The sequence below is a fragment of the Bombyx mori genome, chromosome 28 (genome assembly GCF_030269925.1).
Source record: "Bombyx mori chromosome 28, ASM3026992v2".
Taxonomy (NCBI): Eukaryota; Metazoa; Arthropoda; class Insecta; order Lepidoptera; family Bombycidae; genus Bombyx; species Bombyx mori.
Genome location: NC_085134.1, coordinates 6,306,143 through 6,322,748, shown reverse-complemented (window position 1 = coordinate 6,322,748; position 16,606 = coordinate 6,306,143).

Genomic DNA, 16,606 nt, shown 5'->3' with positions numbered 1-16,606 from the left:
GTTACAACGGCTGCCCCACCCTTCAAACCGAAACGCATTACTGCTTCACGGCAGAAATAGGTTGAGTGGTGGTACTTGCCCGTGCGGACTCACAAGATGTCCTGTTGTTGTTGTAGTCCTAGGGTACCCTGCTGGTACATAGGGCCCTCACAAGTTGTCTCTACTTGACCCTGTCTTGCGCTTGCTCCTTGACATCACTCCAGGTCACGTTGGCAGTCCTCATCTCACTCTCCACGGTGCGTCGCCAAGTATAGGGCGGCATGGTCTTCTCCTACCAAGCGGTTGCCACTCAAACGCGATTGATGCTGCGTTGACTTCGCTGCGCCGTAGAGTGTGTCCTATCCAACGCCATTTCCGATGAGCATGTCTTGCGCGATAGGGTTTTGGTCACATTTAGTCACAAGATGTCCTACCACCAATAATTAAGCAATTTATAATATTGCGGGTTTGATTTTTACATTCCTTCACGACGACGTCCACGACTCTCGGCCACGTCGACTTCAAATGAATACAAATACTGAATACAAATTGATATAATGAGAAAATACATACTGTATCAAACTTTAGAAAACCTGCATCTCGCCTTTGGGTACAATTATTATCGAACCCTTTATAAATTCGTTAGCAGACTTCACTGCAAAGATATTTATGAGTTCTTTAGCTACGAGCTTCTTTCGTTACTGCCTTCAGCCTTCATATAATTTTCTTATTAGTTTGGTATCTCGTTGTCTGATTTTGTACGAAAACATTCTTTGAATAATTGTTGTCTGCACAATTGTATGTTTCATCAATATACTTTGCAAATATTAAATAGAAAATTACCACATTCTTATGTGGCTGCTCGGACGCATTATTCGTTTTTGTCCTGGACGAGATGGAATTACACGTGTGGCAGATATCTTAACCAAGAAAGGTCTTATACGACGCGCTTACAACAACATATGCCCGCTACCAGTCAATATTTGAAGTTCTTCAACCCGGGGAGCATGTTCGAAACATAGCAACCCTATTTTCCTCACCGCGGCGGAAGCGGGGGAGAGGCGTGGACTTGCAAAATAAAACGACGTGCATCAACGAAAAACGGACAATCATTGTCGGTCCCGTAAAACTGTATTAGCTTTAATCCGATTAATAAACCAGCTTTAAATACAGTCCACTTTTATTCAAATAAGCCTTGCACCCAACATCTCATCGCAACGGCGCCAACAATAATTATATCCATAGGTCACAGCTCAAATGTAATTAGATGCTAAAGATTTATAACACGACTATGATTAAAATTAACCCAAATTCAGTATTACATGTTCTTTTTATCTACTTATCGATTACAATAAAGCTATTAGAGTTGAAATGCTAAAAAGTACTATTGATAATGTCTGAGTTTTGTACCCCTCTACGGGCATTGACGTTGGGTTGTCCACGAGCCCCGATAAGGGCTTTGCAAAAATCAGGTATGACGTAAGGTCGTCTATCCTTAAAACTATTAAAAACTAGTGCCAAGTTTTCGTGACATCCGACAGTAAAAAAGAAAGCTTAGCGATAAAAAAGGTGATTTTGTTTCTGCCAAAGCGATAGTCCCCCTCCCTGAGTCGCATTATACACACATAACACAACATAAATCATTCATTATCCTGCCCTTCTCCCAGTCACCTGGGGTCGGCACAACATGTTTTCTCCTTCCATACTCTTCTATCATATACCATTTCTTCGCTCACTCCCCTCCCACCCATATCGTCTTTCACACAATCCATCCATTTCTTCTTAGGTCTACCTCTTACTCTAAATACTTCCACATTCATAGTTAACACAACATAAAAATATAACAAATTTATCAGAGAAATAGAAGAATGTATATATATATATAGTACAAGAAAATTGTATATTGCATAGAACACACTACATTGCGAGTCAAATTGTTAAGTTTTTCATTATCCTTCTTTGGATGATGTTTCGCCATCTTCCTCTGTTTTCGGCGGTGTGTAAAGCGGTAATAACAACATATAAATGTACTGGTTTAAGGGTCATACTAAGCGATTGTGATTGGAGGGGGAGTGCAAGCTCTTCACTCGAACGAACAAGCTCCGCCTGGGATACAATCTACAGACTTAGAAATGGATAACGGCGGTCAATACTACGACCCCAAGCACGACCAAATGGACGGGGTTGTCGACGAAAATGACCACTATATTGATAGTTGTCGCGGCCACAAGCATTTTTTTATTTTTTTTATTGCCCTTGTAAATTAAGATCAGCAGTCGGTATGCCAAAGTAGCTAGTATTAAAAAAAAAAGTGTGTGGTGTCGTGGGACACCGTCGAATAGGAACGAAGTTCCTTATTTTAAAAATACATATTAATTTTAAGTTCTATTCGAGGTATAAAGAAAATAAAACTGGAGGTTTCGCAACAACCCACGGTCATTCGGTAACGTGCGAACTTATTGTGGTACACTTCATTCACGGTTGTTTGCATAAGAGTTTAATGTATTGCGCAAACGAACGCTCTGAGATCGTGGTCAATGAATGATAAAAAAACATTATTACAAAGTTAAGTCGTACACTGTGTGCATTACTAATAAAAATCTTACGTTACGGACGTTTTCTCCCGGTTAGTGTACCCCTCCGCATCGTCCCATAAGGAACTTCGTTCCAGCATTTCCAACATTTTTTATTGATAGCACTAACCTTGTTAACTAGTTACTAAAAAAATAACAGAAAATCACTTAACGAACACAAGAGAATCTGTCTATAAATATAGATTTAAAAAAAAAAACACGAATCATTATATATCAAGAAAATATTCATATTGAAATCAATACACACGATCGCAGCGTATCAAAGAGAAATCAAACGTCTCCACTTGAAAATCAAAACCCGATCCGAGACAGATGTATCAAGGAATGATTGTGTACGGCAAATAAAAACGTACAAAGACGTATGAAAGGGCAACCTTCGCCCTATTTCCGTTGTAATGAAGTATTCATTGCTTGCCGTCGGCGTTTAGTCTCGGTACAGTTTATGAGATCTTTGAGACAATGTTGACGTAAGAGACCAAAATTGGGATATACCAAAATTTACTATTGAATATACTACTAGGAATTTTGACACTCGATTAAGATTGTACGATAGCTTAGTTATATATATATTATTGCTTAAATGGGTGGACGAGCTCACGGCCCACCTGGTGTTAGGTGGTTACCGGAGCCCGTAGACATCTACAACGTAAATGCGCAACACACCTTGAGATATAAATTCTAAGGTCTCAGTATAGTTACAACGGCTACCCCACCCTTCAAACCGAAACATATTACTGCTTCACGGCAGAAATAGGCAGGGTGGTGTTACCTTCCCGTGCGGACTCGCAAGAGGTCCTACCACCAGTAATTACGCAAATTATAATTTTGCGGGTTTCACTTTTATTACACGATTTTATTCCTTCACCGTGAAAGTCAATCGTGAACATTTGTTGAGTACATAATTCATTAAAAAAATTGGTACCCGCCTGCGGGATTCGAACACAAGTGCATCGCTCAACACGAATGCACCGGACGTCTTATCGCTTAGGCCACGACGACTTCAAAGGGGTCCTACCACCAGTAATTGAGGTTGCAGTCCGAAATTTCGCTATTTCAACCATCGTTAAAATCTTGTGCCTTGCACCAAAACATCTGTAGGCATTTTGAGTCGTTAATGAAACACCATTCGTTGCTTTTGATAGGTACTAATTATGGTGTTCCTATTTACAGACGGCTCCACGCGATGCGTAAATTTCTATCCGAGCATTTAATAACGTAATTATTTACGGGTGGCCCAGTAATTTTAACGAAATATATTGTCTTTGAGAATAATCTTGTATGTGAGCTATGGAATGTTCCAGAATGCGAATCGGCATTCATAATAATATCTATATAACTAGTCAGGTCATAAGTATTGTCACACAGTAAAAACTTTTCTTTCAGAATGCTGGCCACAAAAAAGTTTATTGAATTCATTTCTCGAATTGTTCATGAAAATAAAAATGTATACTTTTACAATTTTACTCATTTTTAAATATGGAGTGGACGCTTAAAGAAGACCGTGTTGCAGTTATTGCGTTGCATCGTTGCGGTTACGCGCCAATTCAATTTTTTAACATACTGAAAAATTTGAATATAACCAAAAGATTCGTTTATCGTACCATCAAACGATACAATGAAGACTCTAGTGTAGATGACAGGTCAAGAAGTGGTCGCCCTCGGTCTGTTAGGACTCCAGCAGTGATAAAAGCTGTGAAGGCGCGAATTCAAAGAAATCCCAAACGTAAGCAGAAACTGTTGGCCCTTCAGATGGGGTTAAGCAGAACCACGGTGAAAAGGGTGTTAAATGAAGACTTAGGGCTTCGGGCATATCGAAGAAAAACAGGACATCGTTTGAATGCTCGTCTAACGGACCTGAGACTGAAGAGATGCCGCGCTTCGTTGAAGCGGTACGCGGGAAAAAAATATCGGGAAATTCTTTTTTCGGATGAAAAAATTTTTACCGTAGAAGAGAGCTACAACAAACAAAATGATAAGGTGTACGCACACAGTAGTGAAGAAACGAGCAACCGTATTCCGCGTGTCCAACGAGGTCATTTTCCATCCTCGCTCATGGTATGGTTGGGAGTTTCTTATTGGGGCTTAACAGAGGTAACATTTTTGTGAGAAAGGTGTAAAAACGAATGCAGTTCTGTATCAAAATACAGTCCTGACGAACCTTGTGGAACCTGTTTCTCATACCATGTTCAATAACAGGCACTGGGTATTCCAACAAGATTCGGCGCCAGTTCATAGAGCGTAGAGCACACAAGACCGGCTGGCGTGGCGTGAAATCGACTTCATCCGGTACGAAGACTGGCCCTCCTCCAGTCCAGATTTGAATCACTTAGATTACAAGATATGGCAACACTTGGAGGAAAAGGCGTGCTCAAAGCCTCATCCCAATTTGGAGTCACTCAAGACATCCTTGATTAAGGCAGCCGCCGATATTGACATAGACCTCGTTCGTGCTGCGATAGACGACTGGCCGCGCAGATTGAAGGCCTGTATTCAAAATCACGGAGGTCATTTTGAATAAACTTTAGTGTCATAAGAATCTATGTTTTGTTAAGTTCATTTTGGTATATGAATGGTTACATAATGAATAAACTTGTTTCAATTATTTTACATTAAACATGTGACAGAACTTATGACCTGACTAGGTATATAAAAATGAATTGATGTTCGTTAGTCTCGCTAAAACTCGAGAACGGCTGGACCGATTTGGCTAATTTTGTTCTTGAATTATTTGTGAAAGTCCAGAAAAAGTTTCAAATGTAGATAAATATGAAAATGCTCGGAAATACATAAAAATAACGATTTTGTTTTTCCTTTGATGCGTCCCTCGTCGGATCGATTCCTTTTGTTTGTTTTAAGTTTATTTTATACAAAAGTTTAGGTTTTTTATTTATCGATTGAGGCACTACGAAGTCTGCCGGGTCAGCTAGTTTTTAATAAAATGTAAGTTATTTAGAAATAAATAAAAAACGCGTCATCATACAAAACGAACTAACAATTAATTTATGTTTTTGAAATTCTGGCGAGCAGGATATAAGGGCAAAGTCGTCGTGGTCTAAAAGATAAGACGTCCGGTGCATTTGTATGTAGCGATGCACCGGTGTCCGAATCCCGCAGACGGGTACCAATTTTTCCAATGAAATACGTACTTAACAAATGTTCACGATTGACTTCCACGGTGCAGCAATAACATCTTGTAATAAAAATCAAACCCGCAAAATTATAATTTGCATAATTACTGATGGTACGACGTTTTGTGAGTCCGCACGGGTAGGTACCACCACCGTGTCGATTTCTGCCGTGAAGCACTAATGCGTTTCGGTTTGAAGGGCGGGGCAGCCGTAAATAAAGTGAGACCTTAGAACTCATGTCTCAAGGTGGGTGACGGCATTTACGTTGTAGATGTCTATGGGCTCCGGTAACCACTTAACATCAGGTGGGCCGTGAGCTCGTCCACCCATCTAAGAAATAAATAAGAAAACAAAAAAAAAACTGTGTAGGCTCAATACTCACTGCCGGTAATCAAGATAAAAACTACTAGGATTAGTAGAGCTGAGTAGAGCTAAATAAATGTAGAGATATAATATGTACAGTAAGCAGTAGGTATATCTGTATATTCTAATTTATTCATTTCTAATCATAAATAAATCTTTGTACAATTATTTTTTTCACCCCCACATTCCTATTATCCTGTAATAATATTCCTCCCCGCACGTGACATTGTGTGCTGACTGCGACTTACGTCACCGCCTACGTTATTAGAATTTCTATGTAATTCATAAATATATTACCGCGTAACCTCACACGAAAGCCTTAATGTTTATTTCAACGTATCGATCTAAACGAAAATATTATCCGGGACACGTTAAAGAAAACAAATTCTTTCGCTCAGTCCGTTGGTGTTCTGGAAATTTCGATATGACGCTTCATTATACAATAAAAATATAGTGATTTTTGAAATATTTGTAGAATATAAATTAATTTATTCACCTAATCTATTATGTTACGTGATTGCTAAAATGTTAACGAATACATTCAGATGTGAAGGGTGAACAGTCACGAAACTGGTGGTAGGACCTCTTGTGAGTCCGCACGGGTAAGTGCACTCCGCCTATTTCTGCCGTGAAGCAGCAATGCGTTTCGGTTTGAAGGGTGGGGCAGCCGTTGTAACTATACTGAGACCTTAGAACTCATAGCTGAAAAGGTGGTTGGTGGCATTTACGTTGTAGATGTCTATGGGCTACAGTAACCACTTAACACCAGGTGAACTGTGAGCTCGTCCACCAATCTAAGCAATAAAAAAAAATGAAAATGGAGATTGACTTGGACGCTACCGAGCAAAGATATCTGAAGCAAATATGTGAAAGTCAAACAGTTGGAGTGTCTCGCTGTTATAATAGCAGCCTTATCTGCTGAGCAAAGAGTAATGTGTTTTAAATTCCCACAAATAAACATTAGTGTGATGAGCAGGTTTTTTTGGTGTTTAATATCTTTTCATGATTTTTCATTTAGCTATAGATTGAAATGTATATAAATATATTTATCAGTTATTGGTTCGTCATAATACAGGGATTCCCACCGGTCATCGCCCTCGCCGAACCCGTCGCTGGCGACGAAGGGCTCGGCGAGTAAATTAACCCATAGGCACAGCCCATTGAGTTTCTCGCCGGATCTTCTCAGTGGGTCGCGTTTCCGATCTGGTGGCAGGTTCTGCGAAGCACTACTCTTGCTAGGGCCAGTGTTAGCAACGGGGGTGTTGAACCCCAAGAGCTTACCTACATGCTAGGGTAACGCTGATATAGCCTCTCAAGGCTATCAGTATAGGTCGAAAATAAAATTACCTAGTTTAGAGCCAGATGACCTTGTGTCTTATCCAGCGTATATTAAATATGATTCCTTGCGAAATACTCCCGTCAAAGAACCTCTAACGTTTAGAATACTATATTACGCTCAAAATATCAACCTTCCGAATTTTAATATCGTTGAATATTTTTTAGGCCATTTTGAATATTCTAAATTACAAAATAAAGTGCTTTCATTTATCTAATCTGCATGTATTACTTTTATATTCCATTGGCGAATTCAAGAATTTCAAATATTTACAGCATTGAGAATAGTTACTAAAAGAATCGCACAAAGAACTTTCTCAATCACATCTAAGAATTGAACACACTTTCAATTTTGAGCTCAAACATTTCCCGTGCTCTGACAACAAGTACCAAGACGAGTTGATGCAGTGAAGTTTACTTGGTTTTAGTACATTGTCCTCCTTTGCTTGTTTGATCTAGCCGTGTTCAGTTCAACTGGGAAGTCTACTAGGAAATCTATGTCAAAATGGTACTTTGAATCAAGAATCGGTCATTTCGGATTGGGATTTTTTTATTTATTGCTTAGATGTGTGGACGAAATCAGTCCACCTGGTGTTAAGTGGTTACTGGAGCCCATAGAGATTTATAACGTAAATGCGCCACCCACTTTGACATATGAGTTGTAACGTCTCAGTATAGTTACAACGGCTGCCCCACCCTTCAAACCGAAACACATTAATGCTTCACGGCAGAAATAGGCAAGGTGGTGGTACCTATCCGTGCGGAATACCCCTTTCGTATAACAGCTATCTCACTTATCAAACCGTCGTGACAGCGACGGATACGTAGTGGGATATATCCGTGCAGCCTCATAAACCATTCCATCCGGCTTTGGAATGAGCTCCCCTCCACGGTGTTTCCCGAGCGCTATGACATATCCTTCTTCAAACGAGGCTTGTGGAGAGTACTTAACGGTAGGCAGCGGCTTGGTTCTGCTCCTGGTATTGCTGAAGTCCATGGGCGACGGTAACTACTTACCATCAGGTGGGCTGTATGCTCATCTGCCTACAAGGGCAATAAAAAATAATAATAATAAACGCATTAGGAGTGGACATGCTCACATCACACTTATCTTTAAATGTTATTAGGGAAGATGTGAGTATGGACGACCAGTAATTTTATTAAATACGGAAGAATTAGTCATATTGGAACTTTTAACAAACACTAGATCCATCGCTCCGAGTTCTAGATCCACAATCAATACTAATTCAGTGAATTGGAAACTAAGATTAATGCAGAAACTTTAGTAGGTCTAGATGCCTCAATAAGTTTCTCCGAATGGTTCTCTCTATTTGATTGCATTGTAATGGAACGATATTTGTTGGCAAGCTAATTGATTAGGGTAAGATTTTTTTTGCTAACAAATATGCTTTAGATCACCTTCATGAGGTGGCTGATATTTTTGTTTGGTAGTGTAATTATTGGTTGGACTTGTAGCTTCATAAACTGGCACCTTTATTGGAATAACATTTGATATATGTACTTATAGAACCCGAGCGAGTATTTCATTTATCAGCTCCTAACGCTACGATAGACTTTACAATAATTGTTGTTTGTTGTAGGATTTTTGTACAAATTAACCCGGTTTTTTTTTTTTTTTTGGGCTGGGGTTCGTACCTCCTACGAGGTTCTACGATATCTGGGACTAGATGGTCGAAGATGTTAACCAAACGATACAGGTAAGGAGTTTTCCGTGGTCAACACTACAACCAGAAGCACAGCTCCCCGTAGGGACGCCCGGCTGGTGGAGTCATAATTGAAGATTCTAAGTCCGCCGTCACGATACATCAGCCTGTCAAGCTACCTCAGGCAGTGCCACTGGCCTCCCGGAATGCCTCGTTTGACCAGAATCAGCCTGCCGGGTTGGAACGTTATACACCGCCAACTGTGCTGAGCAGGTAGCACTCGGCGCAGTTTCTCCCTTTCGTATCGCCCTATAACCTACAGGGGGAAAACCCCTCCTACAGCTACCGAAGCAGGCCGAAAGTCTTTCTCCGATTTTTTTTTATTGAGGGATTATTGGTGGTCCGGAGGCCTTTCCAGTTTCACCGGGACAGGTGGGCGAGCAAAGGCTCAGCCAGGATTCCTCCTTCTACGGGATAGTGGACTCGCAGAATCTGAGCATCGCCTTTCAGGATTCGTCGCTGCCGCGCAACTTAGACACTATACAGTGTCCTCCATCGTCAGTTCCCTGCAGAGAATACGGTCTAGGTACGGTGTAGGTTTTTTTATAACTTCATCCCTCATCAGTTCACTAATACAATAAAATTATGAATAGCAAATATTTTACTGCGAAATCTTTTTAAATATTTCACAGAGAACATTTTATGGCCACATTACGAAACGTAACGCCAGAATTTAGTGTAGTGCTCGTATCGCAGCGCAACAATTTCACTGCATCGCGTGCGATCCCTCGAGATACAACGGAGTTTTCATAACAAATGTTCCCCGGATCGTCGGAACGATTCTGTTATTTTTCCTATAGTTCGAAAGCGTAAATAGAATTTTCCAGGTACCCAATTCCGGTATGTACCGAGCAAGAATAACTGAACTATTGGTCCGGGATTAGTTGAATGGATCAATAGGATCAACACAATGATGACCATCTGAAATTTTCATGGATCTATGAGAGGATGAACTGATATTTTCATATGGGATGATGTCACGGGAAGATCTATATATTAATACGTGAAGAAAAACTTTGTATCCCTTTTTACTAAAATTGCGCGGACGGAGGAGTATGAAATTTTCCACACTTATAGAGAATATAGAGAAGAAGTGCACAATCCTAATATTTTTTTAAAATAATGCATAAAAGATACATTATATCAATAAAGAAAACATTACACACACTACATACCATGTATTTGACGCACACACGCATGCATACTATTTAATGTCAAACTTTTGTTCTTGACGTCTGTTGTCAAATTGAGAATAGATTAAATATTGTTTGTCTTTGTTAATATTTTTTATAGTGTAGTCTTGGCGAAATTTGTGATTATAGAAGTATAAAATACAATCATAATAGTGTACAAACTTACAATTCCAATTAATTATAGTCGAATTTCGACTACTGCGGAACCTCTAGTAATTTTAATCAGATAAATTACAAAAAGTAGCTTGGATGTATACCTACGTTGTTCATATTCTGTCTATTGATATAGTTCATATTTGGTATAAAATCATTGGAATTGGATTAAATTGGAGAATTTGGTCACGAGTGCTTAGTAGTTACTGGAAGCCCATAGATATAGTAAATATCACTCCATCTACCCTGAGTCATTATGTCTTAGATTGATTGTATAGCGACCGATTCATCTTTCACATTTGCTCTTGAGGTTGTATAAATCGGTGCACGGCGCAGAAATAAGTGTGAATGTAGTTTTTAACTGTTTGTGTCATAATATCTTCTTCACTCTTAAGGTTGCATAAGCCGCTGCATAGCGCCAGAAATAAGGGTGAATGTACTTTTTAACTTGTTGGATAATAATACCTTCACCAATTATGAAAATTCATAAATTTGCCCGGTTTGATTTCTTTTGTTTATAATCCCGTATTACTTACGCTACCTTAGTAAACATGTCTTTGGTTCGTATTTCCTTAAAGAAACAGATACTTTTATGTCGGATTCAAACATAAATATAATCTCATTTTGATACGAGTGCAATAGGATCTCTTCTAATCTTATCCTTTAGGCCACGACGATTGTAATGCCTTTAGACTGTTACTTACGCCGTACTTTTTTTTCGGGCCAAGGGCCAAACCTCCTATGAGGTCCCTGTGCCTAGGGAGAACACGGGGTATGTGAGACTGGTCCGCAAGAGCGAACCGCGTCCTAAGGATATTTAGAGCCCTACCCACTAAACGACTTCTCTGTACTCTCGCCTACGTGTCCGATCCCCCCTGAACCCAGGTAAGATAAGGGGGTTACCACGGTCAATACTTCAAACAGACAGCGCAGCTCACCCCAAGGACGCCCTGCTGACGAAGCCTCTGAGACGATAAAGACGAAGGCTTTTTTTTTCTCTTAACTATGCTGATAGCCTTAAGAGGCTATAATCAGCTTCTCCTTGACGTGTAGGTGAGCTCACGGGGCTCAAACCGGGTATATTTTTAATGCTGGCCCTAGCAAGAGCAGTGCTTCGCAGAATCCACCACCGAATCGGAAACTCGACCCACTGAGAAGTTCCGGCGAGATATTCAGTGGGCTGTGTCATGTTAATTCGCTCGTCGAGCCCTTCGTCGAGCGACGGGTTCGGTGAGGACGATGATCGGTGCTTGTGGTACCTAAAAGCACCGTTAATGGATCGGGAGGATCTGTAATGACGTATTTTAGGCGACGTCGACTATTTACCATTCGGTCTACAGGATCGGGTATGAGACGAAGGCTCTGAAACATCAGTAGCTCAAGACTTCTTTTCGATATTTTTATTTGTACACACAAAAACGTTACACGATATTATTAGTTATTGTCGATTGACCTTACACAGAGCGCAATTACAAAAGCAGAATTAGACACAAGGCCACAATTAGAAGACAGTCCTTACTTCGTTACTCTTTTTGAGCTTTACGTCGCAACCTCGAAAATGAGTAGACGTTCCATTGAAAGCATTTACTTTACTCTCAGTGTTCTGTAACAAAACTCCACGGAATTTAGCGGCGTCAGTAACCCCGTTTGCCTGCACGTGACAGGTTGATCCAACGAGAATTGACTTCGCCACTCACCCTGTATACAGGATTTCAGTTATTACATTACGTATTTTTTTTGTTGCAGCTTCATACGTGTTGAAGACACATTGAACTGGCTTTTGACAGGTCGTAATGTGATTTTTCAAAAGTGTGGAATGTTAATAGCATATCTAATATATAAAATTCTCGTGTCACAATGTTCGTTCCCATACTCCTCCGAAACCGCTTGACCGATTCTCATGAATTTTTTTATGCATATTCAGTAAGCCTGAGAATCGGCTACTATCTATTTTTCATACCCCTAAGTGATTAGGGTTGTCCACCCCTAACTTATTTTTTTTTATTTGGACTTTTTTTTTGTTATAATGAGTCGTGGTTGAATGAGGTTTTGTTATTTTTATTATATATTCCCTCATCGTTCACAGCACTACATACCTCTTTCACTCATGTACCACATCCTTACACACTTACAATAAGTTAGTTTTTTTTTCTACACTAGAAATTCCCTAGAAATCTTATATATGGCAAAACAATGTTTGCCGGGTCAGCTAGTTAATATATAATAATTGAATGAATTTTCGTAAAGTTTTTAGAATAGTTTAAATATTTTTGGAACATTTTTTTTTATTGCTTAGATGGGTGGACAAGCTCACAGCGCACCTGGTGTTAAGTTTTCTATCGGAGCCCATAGTCATCTACGACGTAAATGCGCCACCCTTCTTGAGATATAAGTTCCAGGTCACAAGTACAGTTACAACAGCGGCCCCACCCTTCAAACCAAAACGTATTACTGCTTCACGGCAGAAATAGGCGGGAAGGTGGTACCTACCCGTGCGGACTCAGAAGAAGTCCTATCACCAGTAATTACGCAAATTAAAATTTTCAGCTTTGATTTTTATTACACGATGTTATTCCTTCACCGTGGAAGTCAATCGAGAGCATTTGGTGAGTACGTATTTCATTAGAAAAATTGGTACCTGCCTGGGATTCGAACACAGGTGCGTCGCTCAAAACGAATGCACCGGACCTCTTATCCTTTAGGCCACGACGACATTCATGGATCTTAAAAATTATATAGCCAGTAACTAGTTATTATGAGTTAGATACATTATTTATTACATACATTCGTTACATATATTGTAGCATTTCCCCAAAAATATCTGTTTATCTTTCACAGCCAAACGACTGAACCGATTTTTACGGAAAACGGTTCGGTAATAGTTTGAGCCCTGGGAAAGAATCAAGGATAACTTTCATGTCATTGCTTAGTACGGGTTTCCACTCCCGGTATATAAAGCGTCCACACGGGCGACGCGGTGGACGGAAAGCTAGTCGATAATATGAGGGACACCTTAAGTAGCTATCGATAAGAGTATTCGAACCTCTTTAGAATATGTTTATTTCATAGATTTATTTTCAAATATTCGTTAATAATCTCCAACAAGGTGATTCAGTACTTCAAGGTAATCTATGTGATATTAGAAAGGATGTGTTGACGTAACTTCGAATTCAAAACAGCTCTTAGCGATAAGACCGCCAATTGTACTTTTTTCTGTTTAATTTATCGCACTGTTTATTTGTTTTTTGGTGTAAGATAAAGAATACTCTCTCTCTCTCTCTCTCCCCAAGGACTTGAACCCAAATTTAAGAAAAAAATCCCGATAGAGAACCTAAGCCTAACAGCACAACTTTCAAGTAATGATGAACCGTAACGGCACGATGTTATTTCTGGCCTTTTGAATTCTTCACCATTTTCGTGATCACAGACGAATAATGTCTCCAAGGACTTTAAGGGCCTCTCTAAGGACGACTGATAACTCGACGACAGTAAAAAAAAACCCGAAACTAAATCGCAAAAGTAGTTTTAATTATAACCGAACCCGACGGAACGATTATCGGTGAAGCATTCAAGACACGCGCAGAAAAAGGTCCCAGAGCCACGAGCCAGAGAGTAGAATGAGCGAATACACGAAGGAATTCATATAAAAGCGCGTACCTATTTATTACTATGCATCGAATTCCGATCAAATAACGGAAGACTCTGAGCCGGAGACGTGTGAAGATTTGATCGCCACGATTTGGCTATTGACGGCTCGTATCGGATGCTTTTTATTTAAACTTTTCGTGTATTTTGTGGATGAATCTTTACGAGATGAGCTCTTGGAATAATTAGATCTTTGAGGGGCTGAACATGTTGTAACGAAAATATTGGTGCAAATTTTGAGATAATAATAGTACATTTGCTCAATTTTGTTCGGAAATAAACCATGCTGCTCTTAGGACAAGAACATAATAATATACATATGTTATAGTTTTATTTTTATTGGTTTGATGAGTGGACGAGCTCAGAGTCCACCTGATGTTAAGTGGTTACTGGAGCCCATACACATCTATGACGTAAATGCGCCACCCACCTTGAGATATAAGTTCCAAGGTCTCAGTATAGTTACAACGGCTGTCCCACCCTTCAAACCGAAACGCATTACTGTTTCACGGCAGAAATAGGCAGGGCGGTGGTACTTACCCGCGCGAACTCACAAGAGGTCCTACCACCAGTAAATTACGAAGTAAAATACGAAATATATCGAAATACGATATCGTTATGAAACGACAATTCAGATTGCAAAGAACTGGTGGGCGAAATTTAAACCGTGCTTTATCAGATTTTTTATTCTTTTTTTGTTGGAAACTGATTCCTCGTGCAAGATAAAGCATATTCTAATACTGTCAATATTTAAACCTATGTAGCTGAAATTAGGAAGAACCAAATTTCGACACCACCACGAACGATCTGTTCGAAGGCAAACGAATATTTATGCTCTGAAACGGTACAGAGCGTTATACATTTACAAAATTAAATTTACATTTGGCATAGATCTAGTCGATGTTGCAATAAAGGTGATATTCGGAACATTTTTGTTTGTAACTACCTTTGTTACTGTTAGGAATGGTATTCAGCCACGTTGGCATGTTTTGCCCATATTCGTGAGATTTATGAGTAGCATTCCTGTACCGAAATCTGTTTCACTAATTAACGATCTATTTATTTGATGCTAGAGGTTTTTTGCTTGTTATTTTTGATACATTTTCTTTTAATACCTAATTAATATCAGATATAAATGACATACAAGGAAGATATTTTTTTTCAATACTGATATAGCCAGAAGGTAAACATGAGAGCTATTTTTTGTTATTAGGAGTACAATACACATTACGAGCTAAAAAGATAAACGATAAATTGTTGTAGTCCTAGGGTACTCCGCTGGTACATAGGGCCCTCACAAGTTGTCTCCACTTTACCCTGTCTTGCGCTTGCTCCTTGACATCACTCCAGGTCACGTTGGCAGTCCTCATCTCATTCTCCACGGTGCGTCGCCAAGTGTGTACAGGGCGATCAGGTCTTCTCCTGCCAAGCGGTTGCCACTCAAACGCTATTGATGCTGCGTTGACTCCGCTGTGCCGTAGAGTGTGCCCTATCCAACGCCATTTCCGATGAGCAATGTCTTGCGCGATGGGATTTTGGTCACATTTAATCCAAAGGTATTTATTAGAGATAGCGACTGGCCAGAATATGCGGAGTATCGACCTCAAGCACTTATTTACAAATACCTGCAGTCGGTTCGTTAGTGTCTTGGTCACTCTCCAGGTCTCACACCAAACGATAAATAACAACAAATAAAAAATCTGGCTTGTAATATAAGCCATGAGCGCACGATTAAACAAGACAAATGCGCTGACTTTGTACACAATGTTCCTTACAACTATAGGATAAGATGCTAGTTTAATCTTTGTTAGTTTTTCTGCGACACTGAAATTTCAGAAGCCGCATGTTGCACTGAATTTATTAAGCAAGCATATTAAAGAAAGTCAGCTGGCGAGTACAACATTTAAAGCACTATTATTTTTGAATTTTGTGAGGGTTATAATTATCTACCTGAAAATTTTTATTCAACTCCTTTAGTCAAATAACAAAATACGCAGACTTTAAGTGTTTGATAAAAATCTTAATACCTACATATTTAGGAATTAATATAGTGTAATAAAGTAAATGGACAGTAAAAGTTTCCAATTAGACACACGATCCAATTAATTTTGAATCGGAACTCAGGTCGAAAGATATGTAAAGGACGTTTTAGGGCAGTGTAGGTTCTCTAAAGATTATTAGACTGCTTTTGAACAGCAATTTGATTGTCTCCAGGGAAGATTGAATTTGAAAAAGGCTATCTGTAATATTAACTACTAGAAGCTAGGTACTCCCATTCAGTCTTCTGGATCTGACGTGACTGTAGTCAGTGCTGCAGGGATGTCACACTACCCACGGACCTATTTCCGTCGATCTTAATTATAACTATGAAATTGTCATGGCAATAACTACTTGAATCTTGAATCGTTCTTGCCACTCCAGCTCCTTCAGAAATTCAATCAGTACATGGATTACCAATTATAATTTACTGTCTGTCTGCAACTGCATCACAT